This window comes from Podarcis liolepis (genome assembly GCF_965112155.1).
Source record: "Podarcis liolepis genome assembly, chromosome: 1".
NCBI classification, from domain to species: domain Eukaryota; kingdom Metazoa; phylum Chordata; class Lepidosauria; order Squamata; family Lacertidae; genus Podarcis; species Podarcis liolepis.
In genome coordinates, this window is record NC_139554.1 from 67620082 (window position 1) to 67642544 (window position 22463).

Consider the following 22463-nt stretch of genomic DNA (forward strand, 5'->3'; position numbering starts at 1 on the left):
CAGCCTGTAAGGGCAATAGGACACTTACATAGCCTCTCTCATTGAGAGAACAATACTTTGCATTGTTAATTAGGGTTTAGCATCCCAGGCAAGCAAGCCTTGCAAGTCTTATTTTCATATATAGAAAAACAGGAATCAGATCAAACAGGTTAAGAAGCTTGCCCCTAGTGAGCTGGTAGAAAACAAGGAGAGAGAAGAGAAAGACACCTTTTCCCTCCACTGTGTTATTTCTTACCACACCAATTCCTTAATATATAAAACCCTGGAATAAATAGCCAACAAGTACTCATAATTGGAACAAGACGTTTTCTGCTCCCATGACTCTCTCTTAACTCTGACCTGAAGTGGCCATCTCTAATGGTGAGAACGTCATTCAAATTCCACTCTCAAATTGCTTCTTGGCTGCGATTATTGGCCTGGATGCCAATTGTAAAGATAGTTTACGTACTTTGCTGCACTAGCATGCAATGCAAGTATTCCGTATGTGGCTTTTGAGCACACTGACAGCTATGGCCCATGTGTTTCTGCTAGTACAAAGCACCTAAATAGGGTTAAAGTTAGAACTTAAAACCATTTTACCAGTCACACACACACACACACACACACACACAGAGACAGAGAGAGAGAGAGAGAGAGAGAGAGAGAGAGAGAGAGAGAATCCTGGGAATTGTAGTCTTGTACAATTGTAACCTAAATTAACTGGGTGGTGGATCAGACTGTTAGTTACCAATGGTAAATTTAAGTTGGAATCTAAAGATAAGATTCCAACCTACCTGTGTCACTCAGGAGAGATATCCAGGATCCTTTGTTTTGCATTTTTCAAAACAATCTCTGTTTAAATACACACAATACATATAACAACATAATAAAGAACACTTCAAACACTGGCACTCCAAAGCCAGGGTAGATAGCAATGGGGTAGCATATCTAATTAAGCCCAACATGAGAGAACGAACTGAAGAGCCAATGAATTCAGAGAGACCCATGCGCACTGAATTTCACAAGTCAGTGATAGCATCGCATTCTTGCAAAATATTTACAAGCCTGATGTTGAGCAAGCATTGTGACAGATTAAGTACTGCTGCAGATTATTGAGCAAACCTTCCTGCCATCAGTGCCAAGAGGAAAGATTGGTACAAAATACCACCAAAATATCATCATTCATTCAAACAACAAAACAAAACAAAACAAAACAAAAAGGCCTCTCTTTAGAATTATCTCCACTTTACTATGAATCTTTCAAGGAGCCATGGAATGAGGTGGGTTTGCCTGTTTAAAAAGTCACCTACTCAAGCAGCTGTTGTTAACCTTATTCAGTAGGGAAAAAAGGCTGTCAGCAGATCTTATTTAAGTAACTGGCAGGCATAAAGGAAATACCACCTGCTGCAGATTTTGTTAAGGATCTTAATCTGTGCTTTTTTCACAGCATATGGAATGAATAATATTGGTAGGTATAGTCTGATAGTATTAACATGACACAAAATACTAACAATATTTTTTAAATGATGCAGCACTAGAACAATCAAGGGTTGCCATATTTCAAAAAGTAAAAAGTAATTTTTAACACGATTTCTGCTCAGCCTTCCACTATCCACCAAAAGACTCATTCAAAGGTATATTTGCAATGGAGATATCTACACAAACTCTGAAGTCAGAAGAACAGGAGTAGAGTCCAAAGTGCAAATTCTTAAGCAACTCAACCTGTGTGAGCTCCTGTAAGAAATTACCGTACCTGATCCACACTGCATAGATCTTCATCTAGTTCTGGTGCAGACCAGAACTTAACTATCCACCAACTTTTGAACTTACAGGAACATTGTGGGGGTTTATTGGCAACTTAATGATAAGGAAAGTGCGAATTTAAATACACATTTTAAAATACTACTTTAAGAGGGGTTTTTTAAAGTACAGATTAATTGAGAAACAAACGAATTGTGGGTAAAATGTGAGTGCGACAGACCAGAAAATAGGTGAAAAAACAAAACAATATGTGGCTGGAGTATGTACACCTCTTAAAGGGGCAGAAAGCCATCCACAAATCCCCACACTCGTAGTGCAGTGAAGACAAATCCAAGAGGAACTCAGATGGACTTGAAGAATCAATCTACACGCGCTCCCCGCCCCCAACTGCATATGCACACACCTCCTTAAATAGACACACAATTTCACACTATGCAGGGCACACACATGGTCAAGTAGCATGCTGATAGGAAGACTAGCACACAAATGCATCAACAAGTGCCATCAGAAATGCTGATCACATTCCTTTAAAGTTCAGTTTCTCGACGCTTGCAAGCCACTCTTCCATCTTCAATGTATTATTAATTGATGGTGATTATATGGACTTTGCAGCATGTATTAACACAAGCCATTCTCCTTGGAGCAGCAGAAGAGTTACACTGCCCATTCTCCTTGCCATGTTTTGCTTACATTTTTATTATAGGGATGTCCCACTTCTGTGGCTTAGTATACTATTAAAGCTCTCCTTCACCCATAACAGGGAACAGTATGCTTGCAACTGTCTGTAAACAATCTCCGACTTCCCGTCCACACCCAGCCGGCTTCTATCTACATTCCTCATCTACCGCACCTCATTTTTCCCTTTAGGTTCTAAAACCTCTCTTCGGATGACCTGTCACTTTTAGGACACTAAGAAATGTGCCACTAACACTTCAGGACGTCTTCGGTCACATAAGGATTTGGGACTTGCATAACACAACTTAATTGCCACATGACCCCCAAGTTTAGCATTTTTTCCTCCATGTATATGATTCACATAAACACACACACACCCTGCCAATCAAAAACACTTCCACCACCTGACACAGTGGCCTGCAGTCTTCCAAAACTTATGCCAAAACAGATCTGGTGGGTTGCAATGCTACACCCAGTTACCTGGGAGTAAGTACTACTGAGCTCAATAGGGTTTACTTCTGAGAAAACAATGTACACAGGCTCTCCCAACCCACCCAAACCTCTAATACAAATACTGTATGAGGAACCATCGGTTTTGCGACACTGCCTGCTCTCTTTATACTCTAACCAGCCTCATCAGTAACTGAAAGGAAGAAAAACTCTACAATTAAATGCTCTGATCAACTTATAAAAACTTATCTTTTTAATATATATCGGAAAAGCTCGGGATCTCCCCCTAGTTTTAAAAGCAAGTCCAAGCAGCGCAGGCTATAGCAGAGCGTGTGTCTCGAAAGCCACCTGTTCTTAAGCCCCAAGAGCTGAATTGAAAGAGACCCTAAAAGGTGCCGGAGTGCAAAATAGTTCACATCTGAGTAACACAGCGAGAAAGAACGAACACCCACACAAGCAGGATTGTCGTTTATTTCCGCCTCTGCCAGGGATGTGGCTTTGGGGTTGCCTATCCCACGTCCTGTTTCTTCCTTTCTTTCAACGCGCCACATTTTTATCTGTTTGACGAGCGGTTCTCTGTCTTCCCCCTCTTCCGCTCTTTCTTTTTAAAGAAACAAGTACTGAACGCCCAGATCCCTTTCTCCCCAGCCGGAGGCTTCGCGGGGTTCCTCGAGGCAACGGCGTTGAGATCAGATCCGCACTCCGGGTGAATTATTTAGCGCTGCTCCCGGGCGCCTGAGTCCTGAACCAAACGCCACCTGCTCCGCCGCGGCCAAGGGCAGGCGAGATAGAATTGCCCAGGGAAGCCAGGGCTGAGCCGGCGGCTCCGGGCAGGGCGCAGCCGCGGGAACCGGGACGCCTCCGGTCGGGAAGCGCGCCCGGACCTCCTTACGCAAGAACCCAAGCGCCAAACGCGCGCGCGCCCTCCGGTGACTTACCGAGAGCCCCCGCTCAGCATGTTCCCTCAGAGGCAGGAGAAGCCGTCGGCGCTCCGGCTTCTTTCCCGGGGGGCTCCGCTGGGAGCCACGCACATGCCTTCCCCTCCTTGCGCGCGCGCGCGACTTTGCGCGAGGCTATACGCGCGGCACTGGCTGCCGGGACTGTCTTGCTCGCCAGAGCCCAGAGCGCTGGGGCTGGGCGTGGCTCCAGGCGAGCGAGCTCTCTCTCCCTCGGCCAATCCGAAGGCGGCCTGAGGGAGTCCTGTCAGCGCGAGCTCGCACGTGGGAGCAAAGCAGGGAGAGCTGAGGCGGCTTCCTTTTTTATTGCGCTCTCTCTCTCTCGGAAGGGCTTGAGAGAAAGGCTTCGCAGGAAGGAGGGTTTGAACTGGTGGAAGAGCGCAACCCTAAGCCTGTGAAAGGCAGAAAATAGAAGAGGCTCCCTTACACCGAGTTAGGCCATTGGGCCATCTGGCCCAGGTAACTTTTTCGGGCCAGCGCCGCCTTCTCGGTTCCATGAACTCATCCCCAGTGCCCCCCTTACTCTGCTGCACTCGATCCAAAGCATTATTTAGAACAGCGGTTTGCACGACCCACTAAGTCTTCATTAATTGCGCTCGTAGTCAAAATCCAACTGATGAACTTGATCCAGCGATACCAGCTTTTCAGAGTCTGGTAGTATTCATTTACACCCACCCTGCTGCCTTCTTGCATCTTACCGCCCTCCAGGGGGCGCTACTGTCCACTTTGGGAACCAGGGATCTGGTTTGTCTTCCCGGTTCCAGGCAAGGATCTTTCCCAGGAGAACCTGGAGATGCCATGGATTGGACCTGAGTCGTTCTGTATGCAAGATACTGTATGTGTTGTGTCACTGAACTATGTGGTCCCTCTCTTAGGCATTCAGTGTATTGGGGCCACTTTATGCCATAGCTGTCAACGTTTCCTTTTAAAGGAAATTCCCTTATTCCAAGTAGGATTCCTCGCAAGAAAAGGGAAAAGTTGACAGCTATGCTTTATGCATCCAGAAAATGCACTTCAGCCTACAGATCAGTGATTGAATTTTTCAGCTTCTCCATAAATTAACATGTCAGGGGCCATACTCCTGACAAGCTAGTTTTCTATACATACCCACCTCAAGGTTCGGACCAGGCATGCCATCTTGAATAAAATATTGTGGGGGGCCAGGTAAGCCCCACCCTGCATAATTGATCACATGATACAGTGTGCACACACTATCTGAATGGGAATGCCTATCAACTTTGTGGAGGCCTGGACCCTTCAAATATTTTATTGTGGGGGCCGAAACCCCCATGGCCCCTAGTAGTTTGCTCTTATGTTTTAGACATAATCTCCCACCTGTAGCCTGAAGTGGTACAGTCCAGGAAAAGCTTTGTTACTTGATTCTGCTAAATGTATAAACTGGCTCAGCTGCATCCACACCATGCATTTAAAAGCATATTGAAAGCATATGACTTTGTTAAGGATGCTGAGAATTGCAGTGTACCCTTTGGGGGGTAAATCACGGTGCCCAGGATTCTTGTGGGGAAGTGGTGTGCTTTAAATGTAAGGTGTGCATAGAGCCCTGCTCTCTAATAAATGTGGTTAGGAGCTGCAATTGTGCAGCCTAACTCAATGCATTTTTATTCTAGAGGAAGCTTCACTGAATGCAATGGGTTTGTTCCCAAGGAGGTGTGCATACGACCATAGTCTTAAATGGGAATCATTTATCTGTAACCATATCTGGGCACTAGCACTTTAGGTTTGGATCAAAGATGATATACATGTCCCACTGTATGCCATTATTAAATAGACCTTCTGGAAGATGGGCTTTCGCCGGAAGTAACTCAGGAAGTAAGCCCAAACAGGAACTCTCTGGGAATTCTAAGGAGGCATGTACACAATGATGGTGCAAGTCTAATTCCACAGATGTTCCATCAAAGTCTAAAGGGGTACTTAGGGAGTAGAAGGTCTATCGCTCATATATAAATTCATTTAAATATATGTGTATTTACAATTGCAGCTTGAAAAACATTAAGGCGAAGCTAGCTTGCTTGCCACATGGCAAATACGGTAATCATAAGTGTAATCCATCATAACTAACTTCCACTAACATTAGCTTTGCTGGGACATGGATAGTAGAGTTGAAATGAAAGTGGAGGGGAGAGGAATCTATTCAAATTTGAAATAGCATTACTTGAATGGCTCAAAAAACTTTGTGACAGAAATCAATCCAACTTATATAATCATACTGAGAAAACAAGGGTCACAACAAACCTTTGTTCAGAATTAGTGCTGTTCTCGTGTTGCAGTAAAATGTATTTATTAGGTGTACCCTGCACAAGTTACAATGACATCTCCGATCTCTATGTTCTGGATTTGGAGTTCTTGCTTTTTGTAAGTCACATGAAATTTAAGGACATTGTTTCACTTAGTAATGTTAACTAGTCTCTGAAACAAAGTTGTTTACTGTGATCATCCATATCTTGCTTTCATTGTGGACAATGCTGAGAAACAGGTGATAAAATTATCCAGCTATTTGTGGAATGTTTCATATTATCTCTTCCTAGAAATAGATTAGAAGCATTCGTATTCAATATCACTTCCAGACAGAAATAACCAATTGTGAGCACAGGAATCAAGGTCACTTTTGCAAGATAAGTTGTATTTAACAAATCACCAGCTCTTATATTCATTTTATTCTGAAATATTACAAAGTTGAATCAAAAACAAGATAGAGGCACATAAGTTCCCTGCAAACTAGAAAATAAAACCAATACAACTTTATTAGTTTGTACCACTCTTAGTGTGCTGTTGGTTTTAAATGTTGCATTCTGAGGAAGGAGTGGAAAGAAGGAAGTTGTTTTTGGGATGGCAGCAAGGAAGAATGGTGAAGGGGGCAGGAGACTTAGGTATGGTTACAAGAAGGAGAGCTGGAGGCACAAAGGTCCAACGTAGGAGCATGATGAGAAATAATAGCAGAGAGATAAGGTGGGGCAAGGCCATTGAACCCTTCAAAGCTGGACAGGGCAAATAAGCTGGACAGAAAAGAGGGGTGTGGCCATTTGAGAAGTGGTATTGTGTCACATGGTCCAATTGGCAATAGATGAATTATTGTAACAGCCGAGTTTTGGACAGAGGTGAGAGGCTTGAGGGAAGGGGAGGCAGAAGAAAGTTGCAGAAGCCAAGGCATCCAGAACTGTACTGTTGCTTAAGCCAAGGAACTGGAGAGAAGGTCGCACAGTTTAGAAATCTTATACAGTCATACCTCATGTTACATTCTTTCAGGTTGCATCTCACGGCGACCTGGAAGTACCGGAAAGGGTTACTTCCGGGTTTCGCCACTTGCGCATGCGCAGTAGCGCTAAATGACGTCACGTGCATGAGCAGAAGTGGCGAATCGCAACCCGCACATGCGCAGACACGCTGCTGTGGTTTGCACTCTTTTCATGTTGCGAACGGGCCTCCGGAACGGATCCCATTTGCAACCAGAGGTACCACTGTACAGGGGAAAGTGAAATGACTTGTTAGGAGGATGAAAATGAGGGGCAAAGGATAGGGCTAAATAAAAACATAGAGCCAACACATTGTGCCTGGTCAACAGGGTTGGGTGGATGGTGACCCTGTCAGTGGATATGAGTGATTGGGAAGAGAATGACTTTGCAGGAAATAGTAGTTCAGCCTTTGCCATGTTCAAGTATGACTGAGCTGCTGGAACAGAAATAATAGAACGGAACAGCTTAATACCATCTGAAATCCACAGGAGTTGATGAGGTCACCCATGACAGTATATACTGTACAGTAAGAATTGCACAGGGTCCAGAGGAGAACTTTGAACTGAACCAACTGGGAGGGAGAAGTCTGTGGAGGTTGGGGTGTGTGGTTTTCTGTATTTGAATGACTACGCTGCTAAATAACAAGACAGTGTGTTGAGATAAGAGCCCTAGAAGCCTAAGGGATAGATGGGATCAAGGAGGAAAGGGTAACTGTAAGAAAGGTACCAGAAAGGTGGATGGGAATGAAGTGAGATCAAGAAGCAATTTAGTAAGGGCAGTTTCAGTGGAACAGCAGACCAATGGCAGTCAGGACTCAGCAGAGGAGCAGGGGCGCCGACTTATAAAAAATATTGGGGGGGGGCCGCGAAAGCTCATGAATAATAAATAAGCTCATGAATATGCAGATAAAGTGGCGCCGCCTCCTCGTGAGCGAATAGGGGAGAGCGTGCTGCGCCTATTAATCAGCTCCGAAGGAAATTGGGTGGAGCTTTTGCTCGGGAGGGAGGGCAGGAGGCATGCAGCCCGACCCTGTGCATTTTGGGCTGGGGGAGGGGCGGTGGTGGCGCTCTGCTGGAGGGGCGCCCGAGATTATTGGGGGGGCAGAGCCCCCCCAAACAAATTTTTGAGGGGGCTCGGGCCCCCTCAGGCCCCATGGAGTCGGCGCCTATGCAGAGGAGTTAGGAATGAGTAAATCAAGGCAATGTAAGTAAACAGCACATTTCAGAAGCTCGTTTTCCCAGTTTACTGGTAGTATTTGAATCTATGTGCCGTTCCTCTACCCACCCAATCTTGCTATTGAGGCCTTCCAGTTGCTGTTACACTTTGGCTGATAGACATGGTCTTCCCAAGTTTGCATGTGTTCCTATAGCTAGAGATAGCCAATGTGCTGCTCTCCAGATGTTGGAGTGCAACTCCCACCATCCCTCCCATTGTCTATACTGGCCAGGTTACCTCTGCTGGTTGCCTCTGCTGTAGCTTTTGGTTCTGATATGCTCTGTTATCCTACCTCCTGATTTGCTTTTGGGTTCTGACTTTAATTCTGTCCTTCAGCTCTGACCCCCTTATGTTACAGTAGGCTCCTGTTTCATATCAGATTATTAACTTGAGCTCAGCCCTGATAGACAACATGATGGGTATTTCTTCAAGAGATACAGAAAAGGAAATAAAGATTTAAACCAAAAATAATAAATTTCCTGAACAAGTCTGATTTATAAAGATTTGGGTCCATGGGAAGTTTCTGCTGACTTCCCAATAAACTTCTGTCCCAGCTCCAAAAGAACACAGTTTGGACAGTGAAACTATCCCAGCTAGATAAGTAGCCTGAGAAAAACTGCGACTTTCAACGAGACTCTTGAGGGCCTCCTGCAACACCTACTCACAAAGATTGTACTGCAAAATAGGGGAGGGAGGGGCAAGACAAGAAAGAGCTTACAGAGCCTGAAGTACTTCTTTAATGGCCTGGTTAAGCCTCTGTTAGAGAAGTGATAGCTTCCCAGTTTCCCACATCAACCAGGAAATAGCTGGACATTCCTTTGGAAAGTGAGAACCATTTTGGCTAAAGTGTATGCCTCCTCCCACCACCAGGGGTGCTGTTACCTAGGTGTCTGTGAAAGAAACAAAAGGGGAAACTGCCATTTTGCATCAAAGACAGGTGAGAGCGAGAGAGAGTGCACTAAGACTGGGTTCTGTAAGTATCTTAAGGCACTGAACATCTCCAAGGAGATCTGGTGTGGGGGCAGTGGACTTGGCTCTAGACAGTGCCAGCATGTTCCTTTTCACCACTCGATGCAAAATGGGAATGTACTTTCCTGCCCTGCTGCTGCAGCATCACCCACCCCACCACCTCTGGTGAAGAAGAAGCACGGGCATTAGCTGATTTCCAACAAGACCTCGTGCACTCTGTGAGATTGCATAAGATTTTGGTAAGATCTCGATCTCACCAGAAACTGGCACCAATGCCAGCACTGTTTCTCTGCCAGAAGCACAGGCAGTAGGGTGGGCAGGGTGTCCTCGGGGGTGCTGCCTTGGGGTCTTCTGCTGCCCGGGGCGACTGCTTCACCCTGCCTCATGGGTGGGCCAGGCCAAGCTGTTAATCTGCACAATTAATCTGTGCTTCTACTTATGCTCAACCTATATATTTGAAATTCATTCAAATATAGTATTACACACAATCAGTGATACCCTTCAAAAGAAAAATCTGGTTAAGGGCTGCTGTAGCCCTGGAATTTCTCACCCGCCTGGCAAAAGTAAGGTGAATATGACAATTTACATAACAATTTAAAAGTAGATGGGATCAGAAAATCAGCTAACAGCAAGTGACTTATGGGCCTGGGCGATATATCAATATCACTTGATGAGTGGTAAAAACTTTCCACGTGACCAGGTTCCCCCAGGCTGCATATTCTCTGAGAGGAAATGACAAGTAAGTAACATCAATTTAGCATCCTAAAGTAATCTTTCTCTTTCTTACCTGTCTATAAAAGAACTTGAAATACAGGCTGTTGCTTGCAAGAATAAACATTTTTAAAACTGCCCTATGTTCTGCCTTAGATCTTTCACAGAGTTTGTAATAGTTGAGCTTACGGTTATCTGATTGTTTTGTGAGAACAGCGGAAACAATGTTACGTATATCATGTAGCTGTTAATAGGCTAAGATAGCTGAACATTGGTCTCCGCAGAGGCAAGCTGCATTGCAAGACTCTGAAAATTTGTCAACAAAGTGCCTCACATCTCTCTATAATTCTTGTGCTTACTGTCTCAGATTTCAGTAACCAATGAACTAGGATCCCATTCCATAAGAGTTGTCCAGCAAAAGGGGAACCCAAGATACTCCGAGCTTGCCAGAATGGTCATAACAGTGGGCTGTGTGGAAAACCCAAAAGTGCAACAAGTGAGTTTGGGTTTGGGTTTGTTTTTGCAACAGCTGAAAATTAAGCTGTCAGGCAACTGCTGCATTCCCAGATGAAACCCTAGAGTAGGAACTTAGTATATTAGTTGGCTGAATTATCACTGTATTATTTACACTCCTGGAATCTATTAAAAGTGCCCTTCAGGGTTATTTCAAACTTAGCTCGAAGCCTGACCTGTTAAACTTCATACTCTTAATGACCTGAACCTAACTCCTTACCTCATGTGTAGCTTATCCAATACTTAGGATAATATTTTAGTCTATTATGACAATATTATAGCTGAAACCGTTGCAAACAGAACATTGCTCAAACCATGTTTTCAGTCTGAAGTTCTTTAAAGCGTTCCTGAAAGTTCTTGAAAACTTGGAAGTGAGTCTTATTGAAATCAATCCAAGTAAATACCATTAGGATTGGGCAGTTAGCCTTCTTTGGGGCTGAAAAGGGCACAGCATTATGTGGAAAGCAGGTGGATCCATCCTCCTCAGTCTCCAATGCTGACTGCTGGGGATGAGAGAGAAACTGAAATTAGTTTACATTTAATTCACACGTCCCTAAAATAAAATAAAGTATACAAACTGAAACACAGCCGTCCTTCAAAAGTTGCAGTCTGCTGGATTTTCAGTGTAGTTCTCCAATCACGTTATGCATATATTACTGAAAATAACATAAAGGACACATTCCAGCCAGGCAAAAACACTCAGGGTGGGAAACAGAGGCCTGACAGGCTGGGCCTGAGGTTCCCTGCCCCTGCCATCAAGGGATGAGGCTGAATTCGGCCAACAAGTCCCGCTCAGAGAAAGTCCTGCCCTGCTGGCATAACAGGGTTTCACCTCTCTCCTCTCCCTCCCCCTGAATTGGCTCTGGGGAGAGTCAGGAGAACCTCCAGAACAGCCCCACAGGGGGAGGAGAGAGGGGAGGCTGTCCCATCTAGCAAGCCAAAATGCTTGTGCTGACGGAACGATTGCCATAGCACTATGCTGAATTCCTTCCATGGACTTTCTTCCTCAGCTAATAAATAGCAGCCAAGTTGTAAGTTAGGTATGCTGCCTGCATCAACTGTGCCCCGTCCCCCCAACTTGCAGCTACATGAATAAGATTAGATTAATCATTGAGATTGATCTACATGAATAATCTTAGATTAATCACTGAGACTGCCAGTGAGTCACAGAAAGATTGCAAAGGGGGATGGGAATACAAAATGATGAAAATTCATCCACACTCGTGCCTTATCAAGGTGGGCGCCACTTCAGCATGGCCCAATCCCATGTCACAGCAGTAAATGGGATACCTGGGACAGTTAAGTGGTCCTTTCCCAGGTAATCAGATCCAACACCTTCCTTCCAGTGGGGTACAGTGTCTCTGAGAAAAACTCCTTATGATAAACACTGCCTATGTGATAAGCAAATGACCTCAATATACAGGGTATTTTTTTCTGGAGTGTCACCATAGACCTGAAAGAGAGAGGAAACCCCTTCTTTTAATGTTTTAAGTGTAACTGCTGCCAGTGTTTGTATTTTAGATTATTGCTTCTGGTAGTTTGATATTTGTTCTCTTACTTTTTTGATTTGTATTGTGTTTCTTATACTGTGAAGCTGTGCTGAGTGTCCTATGGGTAGAGAACTAGGGCAGAAATTGTTTTACATGTGGTCATGGCTATATCATAAAGATACCCCACAAGCCTAGAGCACACTGATCATGTTGCAAGGTGTGCATGTGAAGGAGGACGCAGGATCTCTGCAAAAAAGTAAGTCCCATAGTGAACTCAGTGGGACTTGCTTGTGAGTGACATGTATAGGATTACTTTTAATCAACCCCTTTCAGTATTTCTAACCAAGGTTGTTTTATCTTACAATTTTTTCTTTCCATTTCAACTTCCTTATTTAATCCATTATTAAACAGGGGTGAGCTTCTGCTTCATGATTTCTAGCGCTACTAAGATACTAAAAGAGTTGGAATTCATCCAGTTTATAGTAATAACATGAGCCAACATGTACGTTTCATTGTGAACCTAAACAGATAATGTTTAAGCAGATGCATAAACCCAGCCATTTGGAAAGGACATTTCTGTTTATTCGATAGCCACAACAATCAGAATATTGTGAGGGGGTTTTTGCGAGCTGGGGGCAGGGGGATTAGGCTGTATGCCTAAATCCTTTTCTAATTGCTGGATCCAGCTAGGATTCAATTGCTGAAATAGCTAGGCCAGCTTCTTGGTGAGGTAAAAGGTAAAGGTACCCCTGCCCGTACTGGCCAGTCTTGCCATACTCTAGGGTTGTGCGCTCATCTCACTCTATAGGCCGGGAGCCAGCGCTGTCCGCAGACACTTCCGGGTCACGTGGCCAGCGTGACGAAGCTGCATCTGGCGAGCCAGCACAGCACACGGAACGCCGTTTACCTTCCTGCTGGTAAGCGGTCCCTATTTATCAACTTGCACCCGGGGGTGCTTTCGAACTGCTAGGTTGGCAGGCGCTGGGACCGAACGACGGGAGCGCACCCTGCCGCGGGGATTTGAACCGCCGACCATGCAATCGGCAAGTCCTAGGCGCTGAGGCTTTTACCCACAGCGCCACCCGGGTCCCTTCATGGTGAGGTAGTGCTCCCCTAAAGTATGGGTAGTGAAGGTAACAAAGGAAATGGTTCCATGTCAGACGGCAAATGGGTTGGCCCCTGCTCTCTCAGCTAGCTGTTAGTTAGAAGGACAAAGGCCAGAGTTGGGTGTGTTGATGCTTGAGTCTCTCCATTGTAGGCTCAGGTTGTAGGAAACTGAACCCTGGGTAAGCGCCTGAAACCCCTGGCATCTTACAACGATATTTATTTTTTAAAAATGGCCTGATTTACAAGTAGCACCGAGACAGACTATGGTTTGGCATGAGTCCTCATGGAGTGGCCAGCCTCTTCTAACCCTTGTGCTTGAATTGCAAATGGGATGGTACTGGATTTATCTATAATATAGATATATATAGGGGTCAGCAACCTTTTCCAGCCGTGGGCATGTCCACCATCCCTCAGACCATGTGGTGGGCCAGACTATATTTTGAAAAAAATATATATGAATGAATTCCTATGCCCCACAAATAACCCAGAGGTGCATTTTAAATTAAAGGACACATTCTACTCATGTAAAAACACGCTGATTCCTGGACCGTCCGTGGGCCTGGTTGAGAAGGCGATTGGGCCGCATCCAGCCCCCAGGCCTTAGGTTGCCTACCCCTGATCTATATAGATAAATTCCCCAACATTCAACAAATAATCCTCAAACAAAGGAACTGATCCTTTCAAGCTCCAATGAATAAAAACAATTGTGAGTTTTGAGAACTGCAATTTCAATTTCAAAGTTAAAATTGTTTTTCTAAGTGTTACAAAAATATCCATTTAGATTTGAAGCACTCTTTTAAATCCATGTGTATTAATGCCTCAGGCTGCCAGATTACATTAGGGACAACATGGGCTGGGGAACTGTGGTGCCTTTCCAATTGTGACTTGCATTTTGTAGAGTGGTGGTGTGAGGAAACAAGACAAAAGATATCTCCAAATATGGGATATCTGGCCATCCAAGTTGTCCTCAGCAAGTGATGTTATATCACCATGGAAATGTGTCAAGTCTTTGTGTGCTTTGGAAGAAAAAGAACAAAAAAAATTTTTGGCATACCTTTTTGGGTGGAGTATGCCGTCTACTCCAATATTGTTAATTTTTTTGAGGGGAGGGCATACTTAAACAAGGTTACAGAGTAACCAAAAAACCCTCATCCCGTCTTATTTATTTAGGACTATTGCCAGTCCCATCCAAAGTTTTTTGATTACATTTTATTACAGATTCACATATACAGAAGATGAGTCAAATGTTTGCCACAGGCTAGCCCCCCCCCCCGTTACTTTTGAAGAAATATAAATAGAATTTTCTTTTCTGCTGGTTACCTGCTGTGTTTTTTTATTTTGTTGTTTTTAGTTCATTGTATGATGGTTGTTTTTTAAATTAAGTTGTGGCCAGACACATCAATCAACTCAACAATATTTCAAAAGGCAGTCTATAAATGTTTGTAATTCAACATTACCTGTGAGCAATAGAGGTAAGATTTGGGGGCAGAAGAAACACTCAGCATATCCTCAGACTCATCTTTTTTTAAACGTTACATTTAATATATTGTGGCTCAGCTCTTACACCTAAGAGAGATTTCAGAACTGTGCTGAAATATTCAAGGATGGAGCCCTGGCTCAAAGGAAGCCTTTCCACATTCGCAGGAGACTTTTGCTTTAGCAGTAGGTAAGTGGAGGGCTAACTGTGTCTCCATTTTCTCACAGCCCCATAAGAGTGTGCCACTTGCAGGGAACAAAAGGCATTGGCAAATATTCATAATGTACAAAGACCAAGGCATGCCTGTCAGCCTGTTGCCAGTGCCTTACCTGGACCAGTTGGTTGCGTGATCACTAGCAATGAAGGTCAGAACTCATGTACCTTAAATCATTTTCTAGAAGAGAGGATTTTCACAAGTGCAGCTTTCCTCGTTGCTCTGAATGTGCTGAAACTCTTTCTGTCAAATGTCCTCCTTTGTACAATTGTCTCACCCTATCAGTGGTCAGCAGGAGGAAGTAATGCTTGCTTATATAATGGAATTAAATAGCACCAGATAATATTATAATTCTGAAGGGTCCTGGTAGGAGTGATACTGCCCATGTACATGGCAAACAAAAATTAGCATCTGTGAACCAATTTATAATACATTGCATATTACTTCAAGAGGATCTTGGGTAACCCAAAAAAGGATGGGCTTCAAAAATATCTTCCTGGAATTCTTTAACAGAAGCTCAGGGGGCAGGGGAAGAGATCAGCTGCCAAAATAAATTTCTCTTAAAATCAAGCATTTATTACTGTGTTCCCGGAAGTTAATATGGCTATCTTAATGAGCTGAAAGGAAAGCTTCCTTATATTTTCTTCTCAGAGAAATTCTGGTCTCTCTTTCTCAGTCATGACCTATTTTTTTTGCAAGAGTTCTTGCCAATAGGCTGTAAAATGTGTTGTCCCGAAAGAAAACCATGATCAAAACATGCACTATTTATAGTCCCCATGCCTTAAGCTTCTTGCAATATGTTTCCTGTTCAGACAGACCACTAGTCACCAGAAAGCGTCTCAAGCAGTATAACTAGTCACTTCCTGATCTCTGTGACAAGAAGGATCCCAAGCTAATTGGACTCAGATGATTGGCCACATAAGTGGCTTTGTCCCACATGCCTCTGCGTACGGTGGTAGGAGGCAATTAGAGAAGCTAAGCTTCAAACTGAAAGGGTGGGGCTGCAGCAGAACAAGGAAAACATGCTTCCTTCTACAGATCTGGAAACCAGCTTAAAACAGTATACACAGTACAGCAGGCCTGGGGAATCTCAGGCCAAGGAACTGAGATTCAAGTCATCTCTATCTTGCCCTCAATGATCTCCTCAAACAAGGCCCCCATCCCCAGGCTACAGCCCTCACTTGCACCTGCTTAGTGCTTTCTTGAGTGTTTTAGCCTGGCTGGAATGTGTCCTTCAACTTTGGTCCTGCCTCTTGCTGGCTTTTCTGGATGGAGGATGCAGAGTGTTAACCTCTGGCTTTTACATGATTGGAAGGTGGCCTACTTTACAAAGGGAGGGGTCACACTGGTTTGCCTCCGGTCCAACCCACAAGGAAACATGGAACTCAGACTGAAAAGGGTTCACCATATATAGCATTTTCCTAATCGTGTTTGTTGTAGTTCTCATAGATGGTTCTAGTTCAGGGTTGGCTAACCTGCAAACTGAATCCAACCTCCCAGGCCCCCCCACTCCATCTTTTAAAAAATACAAAAAACCACAACATTTTACTGCTCCTGTGGGTCTCCCACTATGATGCCACTCCATTTTCCATTAATTTTCCCCTACTATATATAATCTAATCTAAACTAAACTAAATCATCTATCTATCTATCTATCTATCTATCTATCTATCTATCTGATGCTTCCATAGGTTCCCTTTGTCACATCAAAAGATTTTTCCGATTAACCTATACAGTCCAGCTTGTGAGCATAAAATTTTTCTTTTGGAACTAATTCCTCTGTGTAAACAACATGTATGGTGGTTATGGACTGTAGAATTTCACACAGGAGGTGAGCATGTGACGGCCTTCTTGTTTTTATTGGCCTAGTTTGCACTTTGCTCACAGCAAACAATTGTGGGAAGATTCCACCACAGGCACAGATCATGACTGGATGTAACAGAAAGGCACTTCAGAAGGATACCATTACTGTTGTGTTGAAGGCCACTGAGATGCACTTCCCCTGTCCACAACAACGAGCAGAGCTGCCACAGTCCCAAAACATGTGCAGAAACTAGAAAAAAACAGATCCAATCAGTAAGGAGAAAATAGATGGTTCACAAAAGTGTTCATTCCGGCTTAACTATGAATATATTTCTAACCTTCTGAAGTCCAATTCTAATCTGAGGTTCTGACTGTCAGTTCTGCATCTTGCCTCAGAAGTACCTTCCTCCATAATCAGATGCAGATTATGAGGTGAAAGGAATTATGTGAAATATTATCTTATTTAGCTTTCTTTGCAGATATGCAATTTCTCCTCCATAAGCAGGAAGGAGCAAGGCATAAATGCTATAATCATTTGCAGTTTGCAGACTAAGGGCCTGCTCAGCAGAGAGTATTTCAGTGATGCAGCATTTAGATCAGATTCTATCTATTTATGTTTCCAGGATATTTCCTGTTAAGTTGTGGGTGGACATATCAGACGACACAGCGATTCTTCAAACAGCTCTTGTTTATTCACAGGCCAGAAGAGAACTGAAGGGTTCAGCCAGCCTGCTTATATAGAGCTCTACTGCAACACAACAGTAACAACTTTCTGTAACTATCCAATCATTGAACGTCACTTTCAATTCCTTATTTGCATATGTGGACCTGAGTGGAAACTATCTACAGTATCTCCCTGCTGGCCCAGGGTGAGAACTTCAGTATATAACATTTCCCTCGTAGAACACACAAGGATTGTTCACTCAACCATATACTGAGGACTTTCATTTGAGCCAGTGGGGGAAAAGACTTGAACTCTGACTTCAAAACTCTGAGCCATACCTTCAAATCAATTCACATGCTACAAGTTAAACTTGGTTAAATCTGGTTTGAGGCTCTCAGGATCAGAGTTACCTTGGCATCATACATACCAAGGCAGCAGCCACATCACGACAGCCTCAGCATGAATATCCTGAAGCCTTTTCAGTATGCTTCATCACACTTTAGCATAAACAAGAAATGAACATGGAGCAACTGGGTTTCAATTTGGGACATAACCTCTACCCTTCATCTCAGACACTCTGTAGTGTCACTAAGTGGTTTAGTCACTAGGTGGCATTGGACTTGGATGGATTTGGATGGAGTCAGGCATTTCCAGTTACTAGTCTTTTCCTAACTCACTTCCTGACTGGTGTGCCCTCTAAGGGTCAAATAAGGCATTACACTCAATGTGTAATGTATAGTGGTACCTTGGGTTACATATGCTTCAGGTTACACACTCCGCTAAGCCAGAAATAGTGCTTCGGATTAAGAACTTTGCTTCAGGATGAGAACAGAAATCATGCTCCAGCGGCACGGCAGCAGCAGGAGGCCCCATTAGCTAAAGTGGTGCTTCAGGTTAAGAACAGTTTCAGGTTAAGACCGGACCTCCGGAACGAATTAAGTACGTAACCAGAGGTACCACTATACAGCTAAGTCTTCTTTTACTCCCACTTCATTTTAGCCTCAAGATCCTCCAGTGTCAGTGCACCATGAAGGAAGCTTATCCTTCCATTCCCTAGCTCTTTTGGGGCAAGGTCTCACTGGACAGCTTACTAAAGAAAATTCTAAGCACAAATTATTATTATCAGTATCCTCATTATATTAATATCCTGCATTTTCCCCTGATGGGACTCAAGGTAGCTGACAGATAAAACAAAAATTGCTAAAAACATAGAAAAAAACAATAATTAAAAAACAATTAAGCATTAACAGAATCAAAATTTATGCACTTATAAAATCTATTTAAAACATACAAATAACTACAAAAAAAAAAAAAAACACAGCACAACACCAGCCCTTTCATTAAAAGCAATCAGTTCCCCAAAGCCTGTTGCAACAAGGTTTTCATCTGGCAGCAGAAGGACAACGAGGAGTGGGACTAGTCTAGTTTCTCAACAGAGGCAGTTCTACGGTCTGGGAGCAGATTTTTCAAAAGAAAAATCAATTGAACAAACATATAGACATACTGTATAAATAAACCAACATATAAAAAGTCTGTAACCAGATTAATGTGTGTGGGGTGGCTGTAATCCAGAATATGGTTTCTGGAGGTACAGGCTTGGGTTTAGCACTGGAATTATAAAGCCTAAAGCTAAACTAGATGGGAAGCAATCGGCTACATCTGTTTAGCCCCAGGGCATGGTCTGTAGGCTCATGATACAGTGAACTTGCTGAAGCCATGCAGGTCTGAGTTTGAGCAATGCCTGGGAGACTGCTTGGCAATCCTTAGTATACTGCCTTGAATTACAACATGGTAGAAAGGCAGGATATAAAGCAGTACTGTACTGGGAAAAAATCTGTGATTTATTTTGTCCTTTTTCTTTTTTTAAAAAATATATTTTTGCATTTTCTATTTTATATATACAAGCAAAATCAAAACATAAACATATAATCCCCTTTGACTTCCTCCCCCACCCCATTGTGGATCTTAATATAATGATTTTCCCCTCTGTGTCTCTTTCATAACTCATAAATCCTTTATCATTCCATAGTTCAAATTTTTACAAGTTTTCTGTCAATCCTACCAATGTGTATAATTGTTTACAGTAGTTTTTCAAATAGATTATAAACTTCCCCCAGTTTCATAAACCAGTTTCCTTATAACATGATTTAAACTTTATGAACATCAGTTTCCTTATAACATGATTTAAACTTTATGAACTTTAACCTTGCCATACCACAAATGGGCGTGCCAACCAAATCTGTTATCATGTCCTTCAAGATCTAATATGAAAGCGTTTTCCAACGATATCCATTCCTTTAACCAGCAAAGACCAGACACCTCAAAATATAATGTCAAATCTGGTAAGGAAAATCTTTCTTTGGCATCTTTCAATAATTTATACTTTATTATTAGTTTCTTTCCCTGCCAGATAACTCTAGGGATATCTTTCTGCCATTCTTTAAAGTATATTGTATTGCTGATCGCTGGTATTGTTTGAAACAGAAATAACATTTTTGGTAGCACATTCATTTTTATCACATCTATCCTCCCCATAAGCGACAAGTTCATCCTTCCCCAAATTTCTGGGCTCTTCTTAACCCCTCTACAAGCTTTCATATAATTGTTTTTTAAAATGTTTATATTCCTTGGAGTTAACCATACTCCCAAATATTTAATCGTTTAATTTCAATCATTAACCCTGTTGATAATTGTAGATCATTTTTATGTTGTCATTCATATTTTCCACCATAATTTTTATCTTTTTTAAAAAAGATTAAAACCTGCTACCTCTCCAAATTCCGAAATTTGTTCTAAAACCCTTGGTACTCTGACCATGGGTTCCTCTACCGATATCACCACATCATCTGCAAATGCCTTAAGTTTATATGCTCTCTGCCCCCATTGCTGAAAAGAGGTTGCATTGAAAAGTTATGAAAGGAGAGAGGGGGTTTTTGTGAGATCTTAGGGGTTTTTCTTTTTAGCTTTCAAGGTGGGGAGGAGGCATTTGTGTTTGTCCTTTCTTCCATTGTACACATAATCTTTCTGATGATCTGCATTCTGCAGCCTTCCCGGGTGCCAGATGGGGAGGGGGAGGTGTCAGAAGCTGGAAACAGGGTTTACTGAGCAGGAAGAGTCTGTGGCAGAGAGCAGGCCAGAATCAGAGGCAGAAGAGGAGGCTGAAGAGAAGGGGGCCAAGAGACAGAAGATCAGGCAGGCTGCTGAAGAATGGGACAAATTCACAAGAACTACAAAATCCTGTTCTCTAAGCCAAAAACTGTTTGATAAATCAAAGTGGCCACATTCCTCCTGAAGTCACTTATTACCCAACAACAGCTAAGTGGATTCCAAATTGCAGTCAGTATTGTCTAGATGATGCCGACAGACTGATAAACGTTCACCCTGGAGCATAAATGGACTGACCTTTTACCCACAATAGCAGCTCTCAGTCACTTACTCCTCAGAACCTACCTTCTTCCGTGTAGCCTTTGTTTTAATCCCCTCAGTCTCCACTGAAACCAAGTTTTAAGTATGTGTAAGCTGTACTTAAGTGCACACTGATTTTCTCACATCTGCCTCTGTTTCCCCATTCCTTGTCCTGGATAATGCCCTGTGAATATGGATTAAGAACCCAGCACTGGAAACGCAGTGAGGTCACAGCAGACGGGAGTGTGAACACAACCTTAGTTTCAGTATCGGCTGTGGAAAATATGAAGTAATAAATGAAGAACAAGCATGAGCAGACTACATTTTTTCTGACCACTGAGTAACCACAAGCTGCCTCCCACCCCCCACTGCCACACACACACATTTAGTACAAAGGGGAAGAATTTCCAAGTTGGAAAGAATGACTCCCAGACAGGGACCTGTCATTTTTAAAATTAAACACTGCCTACGACTTATGACTGTATCACTAAGCTTGCCAGCCCCTGACTCAAGGAGACAACGCTTGTTACTTTAACAGCTTCAAGGCAGCAAGATATTATTAAGGAGCGATGACTCCCACTCTGGTGTGGCAACAACCCCTTCTATTGCCTTTTCTTTATACCACCCATGACAACTTTCTGCTTTGCTAACACTTTTCAGAATCCTACTCTAGTCATAGGCGTGCAATGAAAGAAACAGAAATACAACAATAACAACTTTTATTATATGGCTCGATAAAAAGAGCAATACTGCCTTGACTGTGGGGTCACTTGTTCAGATTTAATGGCAAACCATGATTTGACACTATCAATCAGTAAGTTTATTGTACTATCCAAAGGCCACGACAGTCTCATTATAATTTGTCAGACTACAAACCATAATGTGAAACAAATACCAACAATATACCAACAATAATATAAAGAAAGAGAAATCATAAATATTATCAGCTAGATCAAACCTAGCTCAGCTTCAGATTAAACCACCAAGGCTCCACTATGTAAATCTGCACTTGCTCACACTTAATTAGTTACTTCCATAGTTGTAGAAAACCATGGTTTGCTGTTACATCTGAACCAACAAGTTACAGTTTGTGTCCTCAGCTCCCTTGTAAGTAAGGGTGGGATATATAAATTTAATAAATAATATAAATAATACATTGTGCAAGTCAGAATTGCAAATCAGGGTTTGATCCTGGTGTGCAAGGCAAGTGCAAACCATAGTCTGCTGTTCCAGATGCAATCGCAAAGGATTGCTTGATGCTAAAGGTATTACATCAGAAGGTGGGTGTGAGCAGAAGATTCCTTCCCATAGCACCAAACAGGAGCTTGGCATTATTTGTGAACTGACCACGTGAAGTGATCATGTTCTCGTTCCTCCTCAGACTGCAGGTCTTGTATTCACATAGTCAGTAGGGTGGCTAGATGCAATGGAAGTCTTGCATTCCTGTATCTTTAATAATTGCACAGAAGAAATTTCGGCAAGTCTGGAGATTTCATCATCTCTTCATTACAAAACACACCTTCCAAGCACTACTGCTTCCTACACAGAGGCTTAGGAGCTCTCGCCTCTTTTGCATTTGGGTCATCCTCATAGTCAATGGAATCTGGCTCAAATACTGCCTGCATGCCACTGATTCTATTCATGTGCACAAGGGGATGTTGAGAGGCAGCAAACAGCACAGTAGAGAAAAGTAATTTCTTCCTGGCCATCAGTGTATGCATAGCAAATGCCATTGGGATAGGCTCTCCTCCAAGAAGGAAAGAAGAGTACATTGCAGGTGCCGTTCCACCCTGGAGTCCTGTTGCAAAAACAAAGTCTTATAA

At 43.0% G+C, this 22463-nt stretch overlaps 1 protein-coding gene across 15 annotated transcripts in view; it reads right to left on the reverse strand.

The window, feature by feature from the left end:
- MICAL2 (microtubule associated monooxygenase, calponin and LIM domain containing 2) overlaps positions 1-4098 on the reverse strand; it is a 185209-nt gene extending 181111 nt beyond the window's left edge. For all 15 annotated transcript variants that reach the window (XR_014519398.1, XR_014519399.1, XR_014519400.1 and 12 more), the window contains exon 1: positions 3804-4098. The gene's annotated coding sequence lies outside the window, so the exon portion shown is untranslated. The remainder of the gene's footprint in view (positions 1-3803) is intronic.
- Positions 4099-22463: the final 18365 nt, after the last annotated feature.